The following is a 13,480-nucleotide window of genomic DNA, read 5'->3' on the forward strand; positions in this document are numbered from 1 at the left end:
GGCAAACCAAAATATCTATATTTCGACCTGTAGTGGCAAACCAAAATAACTGTGCTTCGGCTTGCAGTAATAAACCAAGATAACTGTACTTCAGCCTACAATGGCAAACCAATGTGTCACGATTCGGCCCATAATTTGTAAGCCATAACATATTTAGTCCAAATCCTTCAATTTCATCTATATCAGAAAAATATAATTTGATATTATAATTCATACCCAAAATCCAAAATAATCAACATTTATATTTCAAACAACCAAAACCATAATCCAAGCAACCATAATCACCAATATTTGATATGTCAATATAAATAAGAAATATATACTTATATAACTATGTCAAAAATCAATCAGTAATCATACGACAAATGATACAAATCTCAAAATCATTGACATATGTTACAAAATATATATTATCCATATAGGTGGTTGTATACAAGACTTCTTAGCTCTATCGATGACAAACAAATATTGGGTACACCGATCCACTCCTCGACTTATGAACTCAGAGGCAAAGTTGTCTGCTCAACACCTTCTTGCCTAAACGATTGTTTTACTACAAAATCAAGCCTAATCATCTGAGTGACCACAAAATCCACGATCAATGGTATAAAATTATGAAAGAAATGGTATTAAATTTTAATATTGCTTGCCTGAACCTCTGGTTGTATAATGCCAGCCCAAGACTCCTCCTAAGGTCCACGTAGTCAACCTGGGTTTACTTAGATATCTACATCGTCTATTGGTCCATGAAATATCTAGAGAGAGAAAGAGTGATAAAGAGAGAAATATAGGAGAGAGCAATAGAGAGAAAGAGAGAAATGAGAGGGAAAGAGAGAGAAAGGGCCATGGCCGGCGGCCACCACCATAGCAGCGATCTCCAGCAATTGTAGTAGCTGCAGCGACTCCGACCCTCTGCAACTCGAGCATGGCTATGGCTGGTAATGGCAGTGGTGATTAGCTGAATGGGAAGAAGAAAAGAAAAAGAGGGGAGTGGAAACTGGAGTGGGGAAGAATTCTGTTCAACGAATCTGGCGCCCGGTTAGCTCGACTCAGGTCGCTGATGGTGGCCTTATAACTAGGAGAAGGCCATGGAAGAGGAAGGTGGGTGGATTACCTTGATTCGGCGAGGTAATTAATGGTGACTCACTACGCACACTCAAGAAATAAATCGAGGAAAGGAGTGGATCTCGTTGGCGATGAATCGGAGATTAGAGGGAGATGCCTCAAGAGAAGAGGAGAGGGGTTTTTTATAGGTGAAATCTTAGGGGAGTCCAACGAGCCATAGTGTAAAAACCCAAAAAAAAAGAGGGGTGGACGGGCCGGCCCGAAAAGACCGGGCCCATCCACCTATTATGATTGTGCCCTAGGCACGATCGTGGATGAAGGGAGGGTGCAGGGGGGGCGTTGGAGGGGATCGCCGGAGAGGAGACCGAACGCCGAGATCCGGCCGGCCGCGGAGGATGGCCACTATCTTTCGGTGAAGATCCCCACGGGTGAAGAAATCTTGGGCCGTGCGCGTTGATCCGGGTTGCTCATGGATTTTCTCCACTGAGTCCTCGCCGGAAGGGTCGCCGGAGCACTTCGTCGGACCGAGGTAAGTGTGGTGCCTCTCCTTGCACATCCTTTGCTAGATTTTGGGCTGCGCCGGTTGGGGTTTGGCCGATGAGATCGCCGGAGAAGAATCCGAAACAGGGAACCCCTGTTTCGGCTTTTCTCCTCCGGATTTCGCCACCGCCGGCCGTCGGGTTGGCCGGGATTCATGGCGGCGGGGTTGGTCAGGTGTGTGTGAGGGTCGGAGATGGATTCCTAGGGTTTGTTGTGGATGGGGATGGTGGACCGAGGGCTTCCTCTCATGGTTTCACCCTCTTCTTCTCTCCCTCTCGTCGGTTCGCCGCCGGCTGGCAACGACGGTGGGACCTGGCCACCGTGGCGGCCATCGGGTGGGGGAAGCCGAGCCACCATCATGGTGGTTTTTCCGTGGATGAATGGGGGAAGGGGTAGGGGACCCTGTGTCGGTTTTTGCGGGAAGAAGAAGAAGAAGGAGAAGAAATTTCTTCTTCTCTCCCTCTCTTGGTCGGCCACCATCGCCGGCGACTGCAACAGTGGCGGCCAGCGATGGTTCGGCCAGTGGTGTTGTCGGGTTGGGGAAGGAGAGGGCACAGCCACCATGGCTGTTGCCCTCGGGTTAAAAAGATTTGAGAGAGGGAGATGTATTCCCAACCATGAAGAGAGAGAAATCATCCCTTTATGTTGGTCTCTTCACCGGGACCGACCATCATTGCCGGCGTGGCAGCGGCCACGGCTGGCGACGACGTAGGCCGGTGGTACAAGGTTAGAGTTGGGCCACCCCGACTGCCCTAGATCTGGAGGGATTGAGATATTTGGAGACCTGGTGATGGACCCCATACTAGATGTGATTATGGTTTAGAATATTTAAATATTAAATAACTTAGTTGTGATTTAAAATTTATGTTGTAGAAAAGGAGTCAGCGGTGCCAGAAGGTTTTGATCAGAAGACTCAGCACCCCAGCTCGTAGGTTGTGATTCGGATCCGTGTTTGTGTCAGTCTACAATTTCAGTAAGAATCCCTACAACTAAGCACCTCTATTTATGCATGTATGGAATTTATCGTTGGTTATAATTTATCAGTATGTTGATATTAATTTTATGAGCTTGTATGACACATATGAGATGTGCATTTTGTTATGAAAATATTGAAATAATTAAATTGAGAAGAATTAACATATTTTTGAGAATTTAAGAAAGTATGTGATGTGATTGGAATTTGATTAAACATGTAAAACTAGACATGTAGAATGGGTTGGACTAACATTGTCATGAGATAGCCTCTATGAGCTTATACGTAGGATAGCTGCCCCGAGCTGATGCGTGAGATAGCCTCCATGGGCTTACGCGTGGGATAGCCTCTACGAGCTTATGCGTAGGATAGCCTCCACGGGCTTACGTGTGGGATAGCTGCCACGAGCTTATGCATGAAATTTGTGCAATCTTGGACTGGAACATGAACTTGGTTAGTCCAAAGCCAGAAGTGAAAAGTCTGAAAACTTGAAAATCAGAGTATTACGTGAATGGATCACATAATGTGAAAAAGGATTTATGTATATGAAATGGTTATATATTTTTGTTGTTTGTTGAGCCTTTGAAAAGATGAAATGACATTTATTTGATGCTTTGATTATTTTATTATTATTACTGTATGTGGTTGTTGGGATTCTTACTGGGCTGAAAAAGCTCATACTACTCTTACATTTTTTCTCAGAGGCACTGGATTCGTAGGATCTATCGGGTGGGACAAGAAGTGAGATCGATCTAGAGTCAGACTACTAGATAGTTAGAAGCAGCTTATCTTTTATTGATGAACATTTAAAAATCTTGTAATTAAACCGATTGTTTATTTGGACATGTCGGATTTGTCAATTTGAATTAATTAATTAGTTGTGGATTTATTGAATTGTCGTTTATTTTAGGCCTTGCATGATCTTTAGGGCACTGCTCTAGGGCTCATGCGGCTGGTCACGTGTCGGACCCGGGTGATGGGTTTGGGGCATGACAGATTTCGTATCAGAGCTTAAAGTTAAGGTATCCTAAGATTTAGGTTCAGGTAAGTGTGAGTTGAAAATTATGATAGAAAAACTATCAGAGCTTTGATTTATAATCACTTGAGATTGTAACAGGAATGATATTGTAATCTAAGGTTTAAGACCACTAGAGACTATGGGCTTAGTGGCATTAGAGTTTGAGGTTTAAGATCACTGGGGATAGTGACAAAATCGGAATATGAGCATATGTTTAAGATCACTAGGTATTGTGACAGAAATATATCATAGCTTAAAGTTATGATCACTTGAAACATGACAATTAAATTCAGTGCTTAAGGTGTAAGATCATTGGGCATTGTGATAAAATGTATGCATCGATTTGGTTTTCGATGAGTACAGAAGAAAAGTATAAATTGTCTTTGATCATGATAAAAGAGGTTTGACCTAAGATAAGTGTAGGAAGGTCAACAATGGCATATCGGTTATACGATGTTTAGATATTATTTAAATGACTTGAAAATTCAAACTTGATATGGGTTGTGATATAATCGTACTTTTGGTTTTGCTACTAATTATTAGAGTGTGATTTATATATAGATCTTCTGTATTATTGAAGTGGGTTAAGAAAGATTTTTTTTCGTGGTATTAGTGCAGAATATTTTCGAGGTTAAATCTGTATGGGGATTATATTTGGAATTGACATATTTGAATATTGTAAATTGGCGTATTTCTATTAGTGGATTAAATTCTAAAGGCCATATAGTATGCAAATTGGTGGAGTATTCTAATTATTTGAATTTTTATATTTGGATTGGGCTACTGAATTTTTCTTATAATTGTTGGAGACTTTTGGATTGTTAACTTGAACTCAAGTCTAGGTTTATGATCTAACCAGAAATCTTTGTCATTGTAAAATACAATATTGAGTAGAGATTTCGATTTTGAGATGCTTATGTGAGTTATTATGTGTAGCATTGATCATAGACATCAAGAATTTTGGTGAAGAAGGATTTGGAGGTGGATAGAGTTAATTCCTACTCATAGTGATATTGGCTCAACAGTTCTAACCCATTGAGTTTGAAGTAAATTCTGTTGGAAGGAAAAATCAATGTAGATTTTCTAATTAAATTGCTAAGGGAATACAAGAATTACCCCCTTTAAATAAAACTTAGATATTTTGGATTCTAAGAAGGTTGTGGAGATTACGTAGTCACCTTAAACTTGACTAAAGGATTGGGGGTTAGTTATGATAAGTACACTCTATATAAATTGAGGACAAAAAGATCTAGAGGTTTTTCTCTAGTTCTGCTTGAAAATTTGAAATTTGGATTTTATTAGTCTCAATGCAAAGTGATACTTTAGTCAGAAATCATTTTGTGACTTTAGAGAATTAAATGAATTAAATCAGAGTGTGCAGCGGAAGTGTGGTGGTTTGACTTATTTTGAAACTGGTTAAGATCATTAATATTTGATCTAAAAGGCATTATGATGGAATACTTGAGTTAGTTTCAGGAGAATGTTGTTGATTCTATGGATGATCTAAAGGTAGCTATGTAATTTTCACTAGTGGATTCTTCTATTGTTGACAACTTTTGGGAGAATCTTGGGCATGTTAAATTTAGCATTTACGGTTGATGATTCCTTGGTTGGTCTTAGACTTGGAATGTTTAACATGGATCTCCTATTTGTTGGGATGATGTGGGCGAGAGAAAATTTTTAGGCCCAGAGATAGTGCAATAGACTATAGATAAGGTGTAAGTGATCAGAGAACGACTTCGTACAGCTCAGAGTCGTTAAAAGAGTTATGCAGACAATAGGAGAAGAGAACTGGAGTTTCAAGTTGGTGATCATGTTTTCTTGAAAGTATCTTCTACTAAAGGTGTGATGAGATTCGGGGTTTGTGGCAAATTGAGCCCTAGGTATGTTGGTCCGTTTGAGATCCTGGACAGAGTTGGAGAAGTGGCATATCGTTTGGCTCTACCACCAGCTTTATCAGGTGTACGTAATGTATTCCATATTTCAATGCTGAGAAAATATATTCCGGACCCGAACCATGTGGTAGATTTTGAGCCTATAAGTCTGCATGAGGATTTGACTTATGAAGAGTACCAGGTACGGATTATGGATAGAAAGGATCAAGTGTTGCGACGTCAGACCATTCCTTATGTAAAGGTGCAATGGAGCAATCACTCAGAAAGAGAGGCCACTTGGGAGCTTGAGGAAGAAATAAAAGCCAAACACCCTCAACTCTTTGGTATTCCAGGTACGTTAATTTTGTGGACGAAATTTTTTTTTAGGAGGGGAGAATGTAAAAACCCCCCACAAAAAAAAGGGGTGGACGGGCCGGCCCGAAAAGACCGGGCCCATCCACCTATTACGATCGTGCCCTAGGCACGATCGTAGATGAAGGGAGGGTGCAAAGGGGGGGGGGGCGTTGGAGGGGATCGCCGGAGAGGAGACCGAACGCCGAGATCCGGCCGGCCGCGGAGGAAGGCCACTTTCCTTCAGTGAAGATCCCCACAGGTGAAGAAATCTTGGGCCGTGCGCGTTGATCCGAGTTGCTCATGGATTTTCTCCACCGAGTCCTCGCCGGAAGGGTCACCGGAGCACTCCGTCGGACCGAGTTAAGTGTGGTGCCTCTCCTTGCACATCCTTTGCTAGATTTTGGGCTGCGCCGGTTGGGGTTTGGCCGATGAGATCGCCAGAGAAGAGTCCGAAACAGGGAACCTCTGTTTCGGCTTTTCTCCTCCGGATTTCGCCACCGCCGGCCGCCGGGTTGGCCGGGATTCATGGCGGCGGGGTTTGTCGGGTGTGTGTGAGGGTCGGAGATGGATTCCTAGGGTTTGTTGTGGATGGGGATGGTGGACCGAGGGCTTCCTCTCGTCGGTTCGCCGCCGGCCGGCGACGACGGTGGGACCTGGCCACCGTGGCTGCCGTCGGGTGGGGGAAGTCGAGCCACCATCACGGTGGTTTTACCATGGATGAATGGAGGAAGGGGGAGGGGACCCTGTGTCCATTTTTGGGGGAAGAAGAAGAAGAAGGGGAAGAAACTTCTTCTTCTCTCCCTCTCTTGGTCGGCCACCATCGCCGGCAACTGCAACAGTGGCGGCCGGCAATGGTTTGGCCAGTGGTGTTGTCTGGTTGGGGAAGGAGAGGGCACAACCACTATGGCTGTTGCCCTCGGATCAAAAAGATTTGAGGAAGGGAGATGTATTCCCAACCATGAAGAGAGATAAATCATCCCTTTATGTTAGTCTCTTCACCGGGACCGACCATCATCGCCGGCATGGCAGCGGCCACGGCTGGCGACGACGTAGGCCGGTGGTATAAGGTTGGAGTCGGGCCACCTCGATTGCCCTAGATCTGGAGGAATTGAGATATTTGTGGACCTGGTGATAGACCCCATAATAAATGTGAATTATGGTTTAGAATATTTAAATATTAAATAATTTAGTTGTGATTTGAAATTTATGTTGTAGGAAAGGAGTCAGCGGTGCCAGGAGATTTTGATCAGGAGACTCAGCACCTCAGCTCGTAGGTTGTGATTCGAATCCGTGTTTGTGTCAGTCTACAATTTCAGTAAGAATTCCTACAACTGAGCACCTCTATTTATGCATGTATGGAATTTATCGTTGGTTATAATTTATCAGTATGTTGATATTAATTTTATGAGCTTGTATGACACATATGAGATGTGCATTTTGTTATGAAAATATTGAAATAATTAAATTGAGAAGAATTAACATATTTTTGAGAATTTAAGAAAGTATGTGATGTGATTGGAATTTGATTAAACATGTAAAACTAGACATGTAGAATGGGTTGGACTAACCTTGTCATGAGATAGCCTCTACGAGCTTATGTGTAGAATAGCTGCCACGAGCTGATGCGTGGGATAGCCTCCACGGGCTTACGCGTGGGATAGGCTCTACGAACTTATGCGTAGGATAGCCTCCACGGGCTTACGCGTGGGATAACTGCCACGAGCTTATGCGTGAGATTTGTGCAATCTTGGGCTGGGACATGAACTTGGTTAGTCCAAAGCCATAAGTGAAAAGTCTGAAAACTTGGAAATCAGAGTGTTACGTGAATGGATCATATAATGTGAAAAATGATTTATGTATATGAAATGGTTATATATTTTTGTTGTTTGTTGAGCCTTTGAAAAGATGAAATAACATTTATTTGATGCTTTGATTATTTTATTATTATTACTGTGTGTGGCTGTTGGGATTCTTACTGGGCTGGAAAAGCTCATACTACTCTTACATTTTTTCTCAGAGGCATTGGATTCGTATGATCTGTCGGGTGGGACAAGAAGTGAGATCGATCTAGAGTCAGACTGCTAGATAATTAGAAGCAGCTTATCTTTTATTGATGAACATTTGAAAATCTTGTAATTGAACCGATTGTTTATTTGGACATGTCGGATTTGTCAATTTGAATTAATTAATTAGTTGTGGATTTATTGAATTGTTGTTTATTTTAGGCCTTGCATAATCTTTAGGGCACTGCTCTAGGGCTCATGCGGCTGGTCACGTGCCGGACCCGGGTGATGGGTTTGGGGCGTGACACATAGGTCCCATCTTCCTCGATGGACTTAGAGAAGATGATGACTCCGATCAGGTGTCTTCCTCCCTGCCTCTACCACATGCCATGCATGAGGGTGGCCCAAGAGGCCGATCCAAACCACCACCAGGCCGGCCCAAGCCCACCTTAATACGGGCTCTTACAATAATTCAAACATTCATCGATGGCGGGAGCTCCCATCTTTGCTTTTGTTTCCACTGACTACGGCTAGGTAAGCTATAAAAATGGTGGCCCCAGCGCAAAAAAAAAAAAAAAAAAGTATATACAGTGGATAATGGGAAGCTGGAATCCGCTACAAAGCACTTCTATACCTTTAGCAAAGACATGAATGATCATCTTCTTGTCCCCTTATCCATATCAATGGGGTGGCTATGCTTAGGGGAGAACTCCGACAACGAGCAAAGATTGCCGTATGTCAAGGAATTAGTCAAGCAAAGAGTACCGAGATTGAAGGAAGAGGGAGGAGGCCAAAGGAAGTGAACCTATGTATGAGGTGAAGTTAATTAGTTGGGCCATCACATTAAACCTCTATCTGCTTCTGCCAACTTTGTTTTCTTTTTCTGTTACCATCCATTTTGTTCTTGACCTTCTTATGGGGTCATTATGCTTCCATTTAGAAAGGATGGGCAGAGCTGAGCTCTTGTCATCTGCTGCTTGACTGCAGGTAGACTAGGACTGGAGATGGACCCCAAACTAGGGTTCCCTCGGAGCCTAGCCCACTGGACCGATAATGGCCTGGGTCTGGATCCGAAATGAAAGACCAAGACAGCCCAATCAATACACATGATATATATGTATGTATGGCATATTTAGGCATCAAAGAATTTGAATATATGAATTTTGAGCGTGCATTTACTTGATCGTACAATTTAATAAAGAATTAGTAGTTTCTTTGTGTTGCGGATCTAATTGGGCCGGGCTTAACTTGCTCCAAGCTAGCAATAGCACAAATTCCCTTGTGGATGGGAATCAAGTTTCTAGAAGTGCAACTGCCACCGAAGAATCCGTTGTGAAAGAGCTAAAAACAGTGCACAAGATATTTGTATTCCTCATTTTTGGCTCCTAAGTATGGCTCTGTTTGGCAGAGCTGTTGGCAGCAGAATTTTTAGAAATAGAGTTTTTTGAAATAGAGCTTTATAAAAAACTGCTTGCTGTTTGGTAACTATATTTTTAAAGTGCTATAGAACTTTAACATATATTTGATAAACAAACTGAGAAAATACTTTTGTTATGACAAAATAACTATAAAGGACATTTCATAGTATTATACAATAGAACATAATAAAATATAATATGTATTAATACATAAATATATGATATAATATAATATTACTGTAATATAATATAATATCATTATAATATAGTAATATAATTTATTGTAATATAGTAATATAATATTGTATACTGTAGCATAATAATTTAATATAATATTAAATTATCTAACATGACATATCAATGTATTATGATATAATGTAATATAATATTATATTTATAGTATAATACAATAATAAATGTCTAAAATATTATAATCATTAGCGTAAATTAATTTTTCATAATATAGTATCATATTAAATTATTTGACATAACATATTAATGTATTATGATATCATGTAATATAATATTATATTTACCGTATAATACAATAATAAAGATATAAAATATTATAATTATTAGCATAAATTAATTTTTCATAATATAATATAATATTAAATTATTTCATATAACAAATTAATGTATTATAATATAATGTAATATAATATGATATTTATAGTATAATATAATAATAAAAGTATAAAATATTATAATTATTAGTGTAAATTAATTTTCTATAATATAACATAATATTAAATTATTTAACATAAGATATTAACGTATTATAATATAATGTAATATAATATTATATTTATAATATAATACAATAATAAAGGTATAAAATATTTTAATGATTGTAGTATAATATAATATTTATAGTATAATATAATATTTTTGTGATTATAAAATATTTATAGTATAATATAATATAATATTTTTTTGTTGGGACTCGTGTAGATTTTCATGATTATAAAAGGAAATTTTGTATAATTGTTACGGATATTTTGGTCTAAAAAGAAAAAAATATTATAACTCAAAACAGCTTTTCGATGGGACCTAAAAATACTTTTTCGGAGAAGCTCTAAAATGGAGCTTCTCCAAAAAAAAGGTCCAAAAAAAAGTTGTTTTTAGTTTTTTGGTAAAGCTAAAACAGCTTTCTGAAATTTTTATCAAACATTCTTATTTCATCTAAAAGTGCTTTTGAAGGATCATAAAGTGCTTTTTGATCCTCAAAAGCCTCTGCCAAACGGGCTGCCTCTCCAATTGGCTAAAATGGACTGACCAACCCAAAGCTATGAATATCCTGCATCTGGAAAGATCTTGTTTGTGCTTGGCCTGGTCCAACCTACCCAAGATGCACTGGTTGGAACCTTGACCCGAGCAAGAAGCGGCCTAAACTATAGCCTTGGTGGCCTACATTCTTCATATTAGGTTTGGTTGATCTTATACTATTATATCAAGCACGGAGACGATTGCACCTAATTACACTGAACATGGTCTATTGACCGGTCATAAAGAAGGTTAGAAGTGGTATATGATGATCTGTTTTTTTTTTTTGTGGTAAAACGGCGTCTCACTACACATGGATGTGGGTACGCCACGAGCAATCAGAATGCAAAATACAATCGAGGCCCTGCGGAATAGGACCAATACCATCCCATAAGAAAGCTCCGGAGTGATGAGCTATGGAGGAGGCGACCCAGTCTGCCGTACTGTTCGTCAAAACTTAAAACCCCGTTTCTCTTTAGCCAAAACTTGGAGGTGAACCAGAGCCATGCATTTGTGTGAGATGTCTCTGAGGAAATTTTAGATTTTCAATTCTCTTCTGGTGGAGGAACATAGATGCCAGAAAGAATATGTGTGGAAGATTTTTGTATAAGTCTATATGCTTAGATAAACCAACCATATTCTGCAAAATTTGTTCTCTTGGGCTTGAGGTCTCCAGGAAGCTTACATCTGCCAACCAGTAGAAAAAATATGGAGGAAGATTCCATAAAAATGGTGAAGGCCTAGTTACCGCTATACTTTTTTTTATGCTCATTTGAAAAATCCATGAATGATGGAAGAAATCAAATTGTTGAAATCTGAACCAGGGCTCTATTGTGGCTTATCCTCGCCTGAAATGGTCAACTAAAAATCTTGCTAAGCGTCAAGGATTATAACTCAGGCCTAGATCCAGCCACTTATTAATCGAATAGGATTCAGTTTCAAAACGCTTAAAGTAGTTTGCATACCTACCCAACAAAATTGAGGGATAACCGAATCCATGACTCTGTACCAACCTTACTTGATAGTATGAATTTGGATTCACTAAAAGTTTACTAGTTTTGACCTCAGTTTTTCTTTTGTATATCAACTCGGCTTGGTCCGATCTATTGTCAGCCCATCGGAACCCAGCGCAAATAAGGTAACTACCATGGGTTGGACTTCGGACCCCAACCCAACCCAGAAGTCCTTGGCAGGGTCTGGAGTTCAGATTCTCTGGTGTATAAAGGGACACCATGGACCCAATCCCTGCAACCCTAAAACAAAATAAACCATAATCAAAATAAATAATCTTTGACAGTCTTCTTAAACATCTGTCCTATTCTCTAAATTAACCCTAATGACTCGGATCGGTGAGGCTTAAAGATGTGATTTGGATATTGGCCGCTCTTGTTAGCTTGTCATTCTCTAAAACTGAAAGTTCCTATCTAGATTATTATACGACGAGGCTTAGTCTAGAGCTGAAGGCTCACTTAAACTCATCTGGTCATTCATTTGATATTTAAGTCCTCAAAGACAGTGCTTGCAAGATTAGGTGAATCTGACTTCACCAAGAGAGCCCTAAGAGCTGCATAACCCAAGAGAGCAAAAAGGTCCTAATTAACAACCTAAGCAGACAGCTTGCATCCCAATATTTTTCACCTAGCTGACTAAATGCTATTATTTCTAAATGGCTGTCTCAGTCAACATGGTCCAATATAATAGTTCGGATGCCGGAAATTAGGAACCCAAACCATACACCCCACCCCCTCTTTTGAAGGTGGATGAAATTCTATGTAGATTATGGTATGTTTGTCTCCCAAAGCAGTTGTAACTATCCTTTGGATTCTAGTGGATTTTCAGATCCAGAGCTAACTAATTCTGTCTATTGAATGGATTCGTGAGAGAACTGAGGTCAAGCCCTTTTGTCTTGAACTGATGATGATGTTCTCATGATACTTCCTTTGTTTGTTCCAAACTAGACACTCTTAAGTCCCATGACAAAAGATTTGGTAATACGCCTCACCTAGATTTTTTTTTTTTGTTGTTGTTTGTTGGCTGGTGGCTTTTGTCTGTGATGATAGGCTGCGCGAGGTTGAACCCAAACATCTTAAGCAGTCGACAGGAATGCATCAATAATCATAAAGTATTATAATGTGTAACTGATAAAAGAATTTTAATTTGGTGACATCATATTGAAATTGATGGTCTTGCCTTCACCGGTACATATATGTCCATAAATACATGCATACATACACATATACATATATGTTTGTTTTATAAGGGGAAGAGAAAAAGGTTTCGGAGCCTGCCTTCAATAAATATGTGGTTAACTGCTGGAGTTTTGAGTTATGACTAAACCCTGATCAGAAGCAAGCAAATACGCTATTATTATATCTTCTCAAATGGTTTTTATCTATGTTTTCATCAATTTAGAATCGGATCGCTTAGTAACTTTATTAAAATTATTCCTTCTCTTTAGGGGTAATCTAGATTGGATTCTCGTGAAACCTTCGATCTTCTATACTCAATAATTTTCATAGTCCATTGGAGTCTCCGTATTCTCTCATTTGATAATGAAAACATCTTCAATGGGCCCCCCACAAAGTCAGAATTCTTTGAGCTTTATCAAAGTTGATGATACTTCTTCTTTGGAACAATTTTCTCTTTAATTATACTTTGGAACCTTTCCATCAAAGTGATCTTCTCGCTCGAGTCTTTGCTTAATCTTCTTTGATTTCTTTTCCAAGGATATATTAATTAAAATTTTATTTTATCCTGTAATAGCATTTCATTCTTATATATTCTGTAAAATCAAATCAATCTTTTATTGTAGAAATGGAAATGTTAGAAGCCACAAAGCCACAAACCAGCCTTGTTTTTTAAATATTCCGGATTGCAGCCGTCAGGGAAGTTATCTTTCTACTCTTTTTCTTTTCAAAACCAACTGTGGTCAGCAAGTCCTACCTTCAGGCTAACCTCCTTTAATTGGC

This window comes from Phoenix dactylifera, unplaced genomic scaffold, assembly GCF_009389715.1.
Source record: "Phoenix dactylifera cultivar Barhee BC4 unplaced genomic scaffold, palm_55x_up_171113_PBpolish2nd_filt_p 001135F, whole genome shotgun sequence".
In the NCBI taxonomy this organism is placed as follows: Eukaryota; Viridiplantae; Streptophyta; class Magnoliopsida; order Arecales; family Arecaceae; genus Phoenix; species Phoenix dactylifera.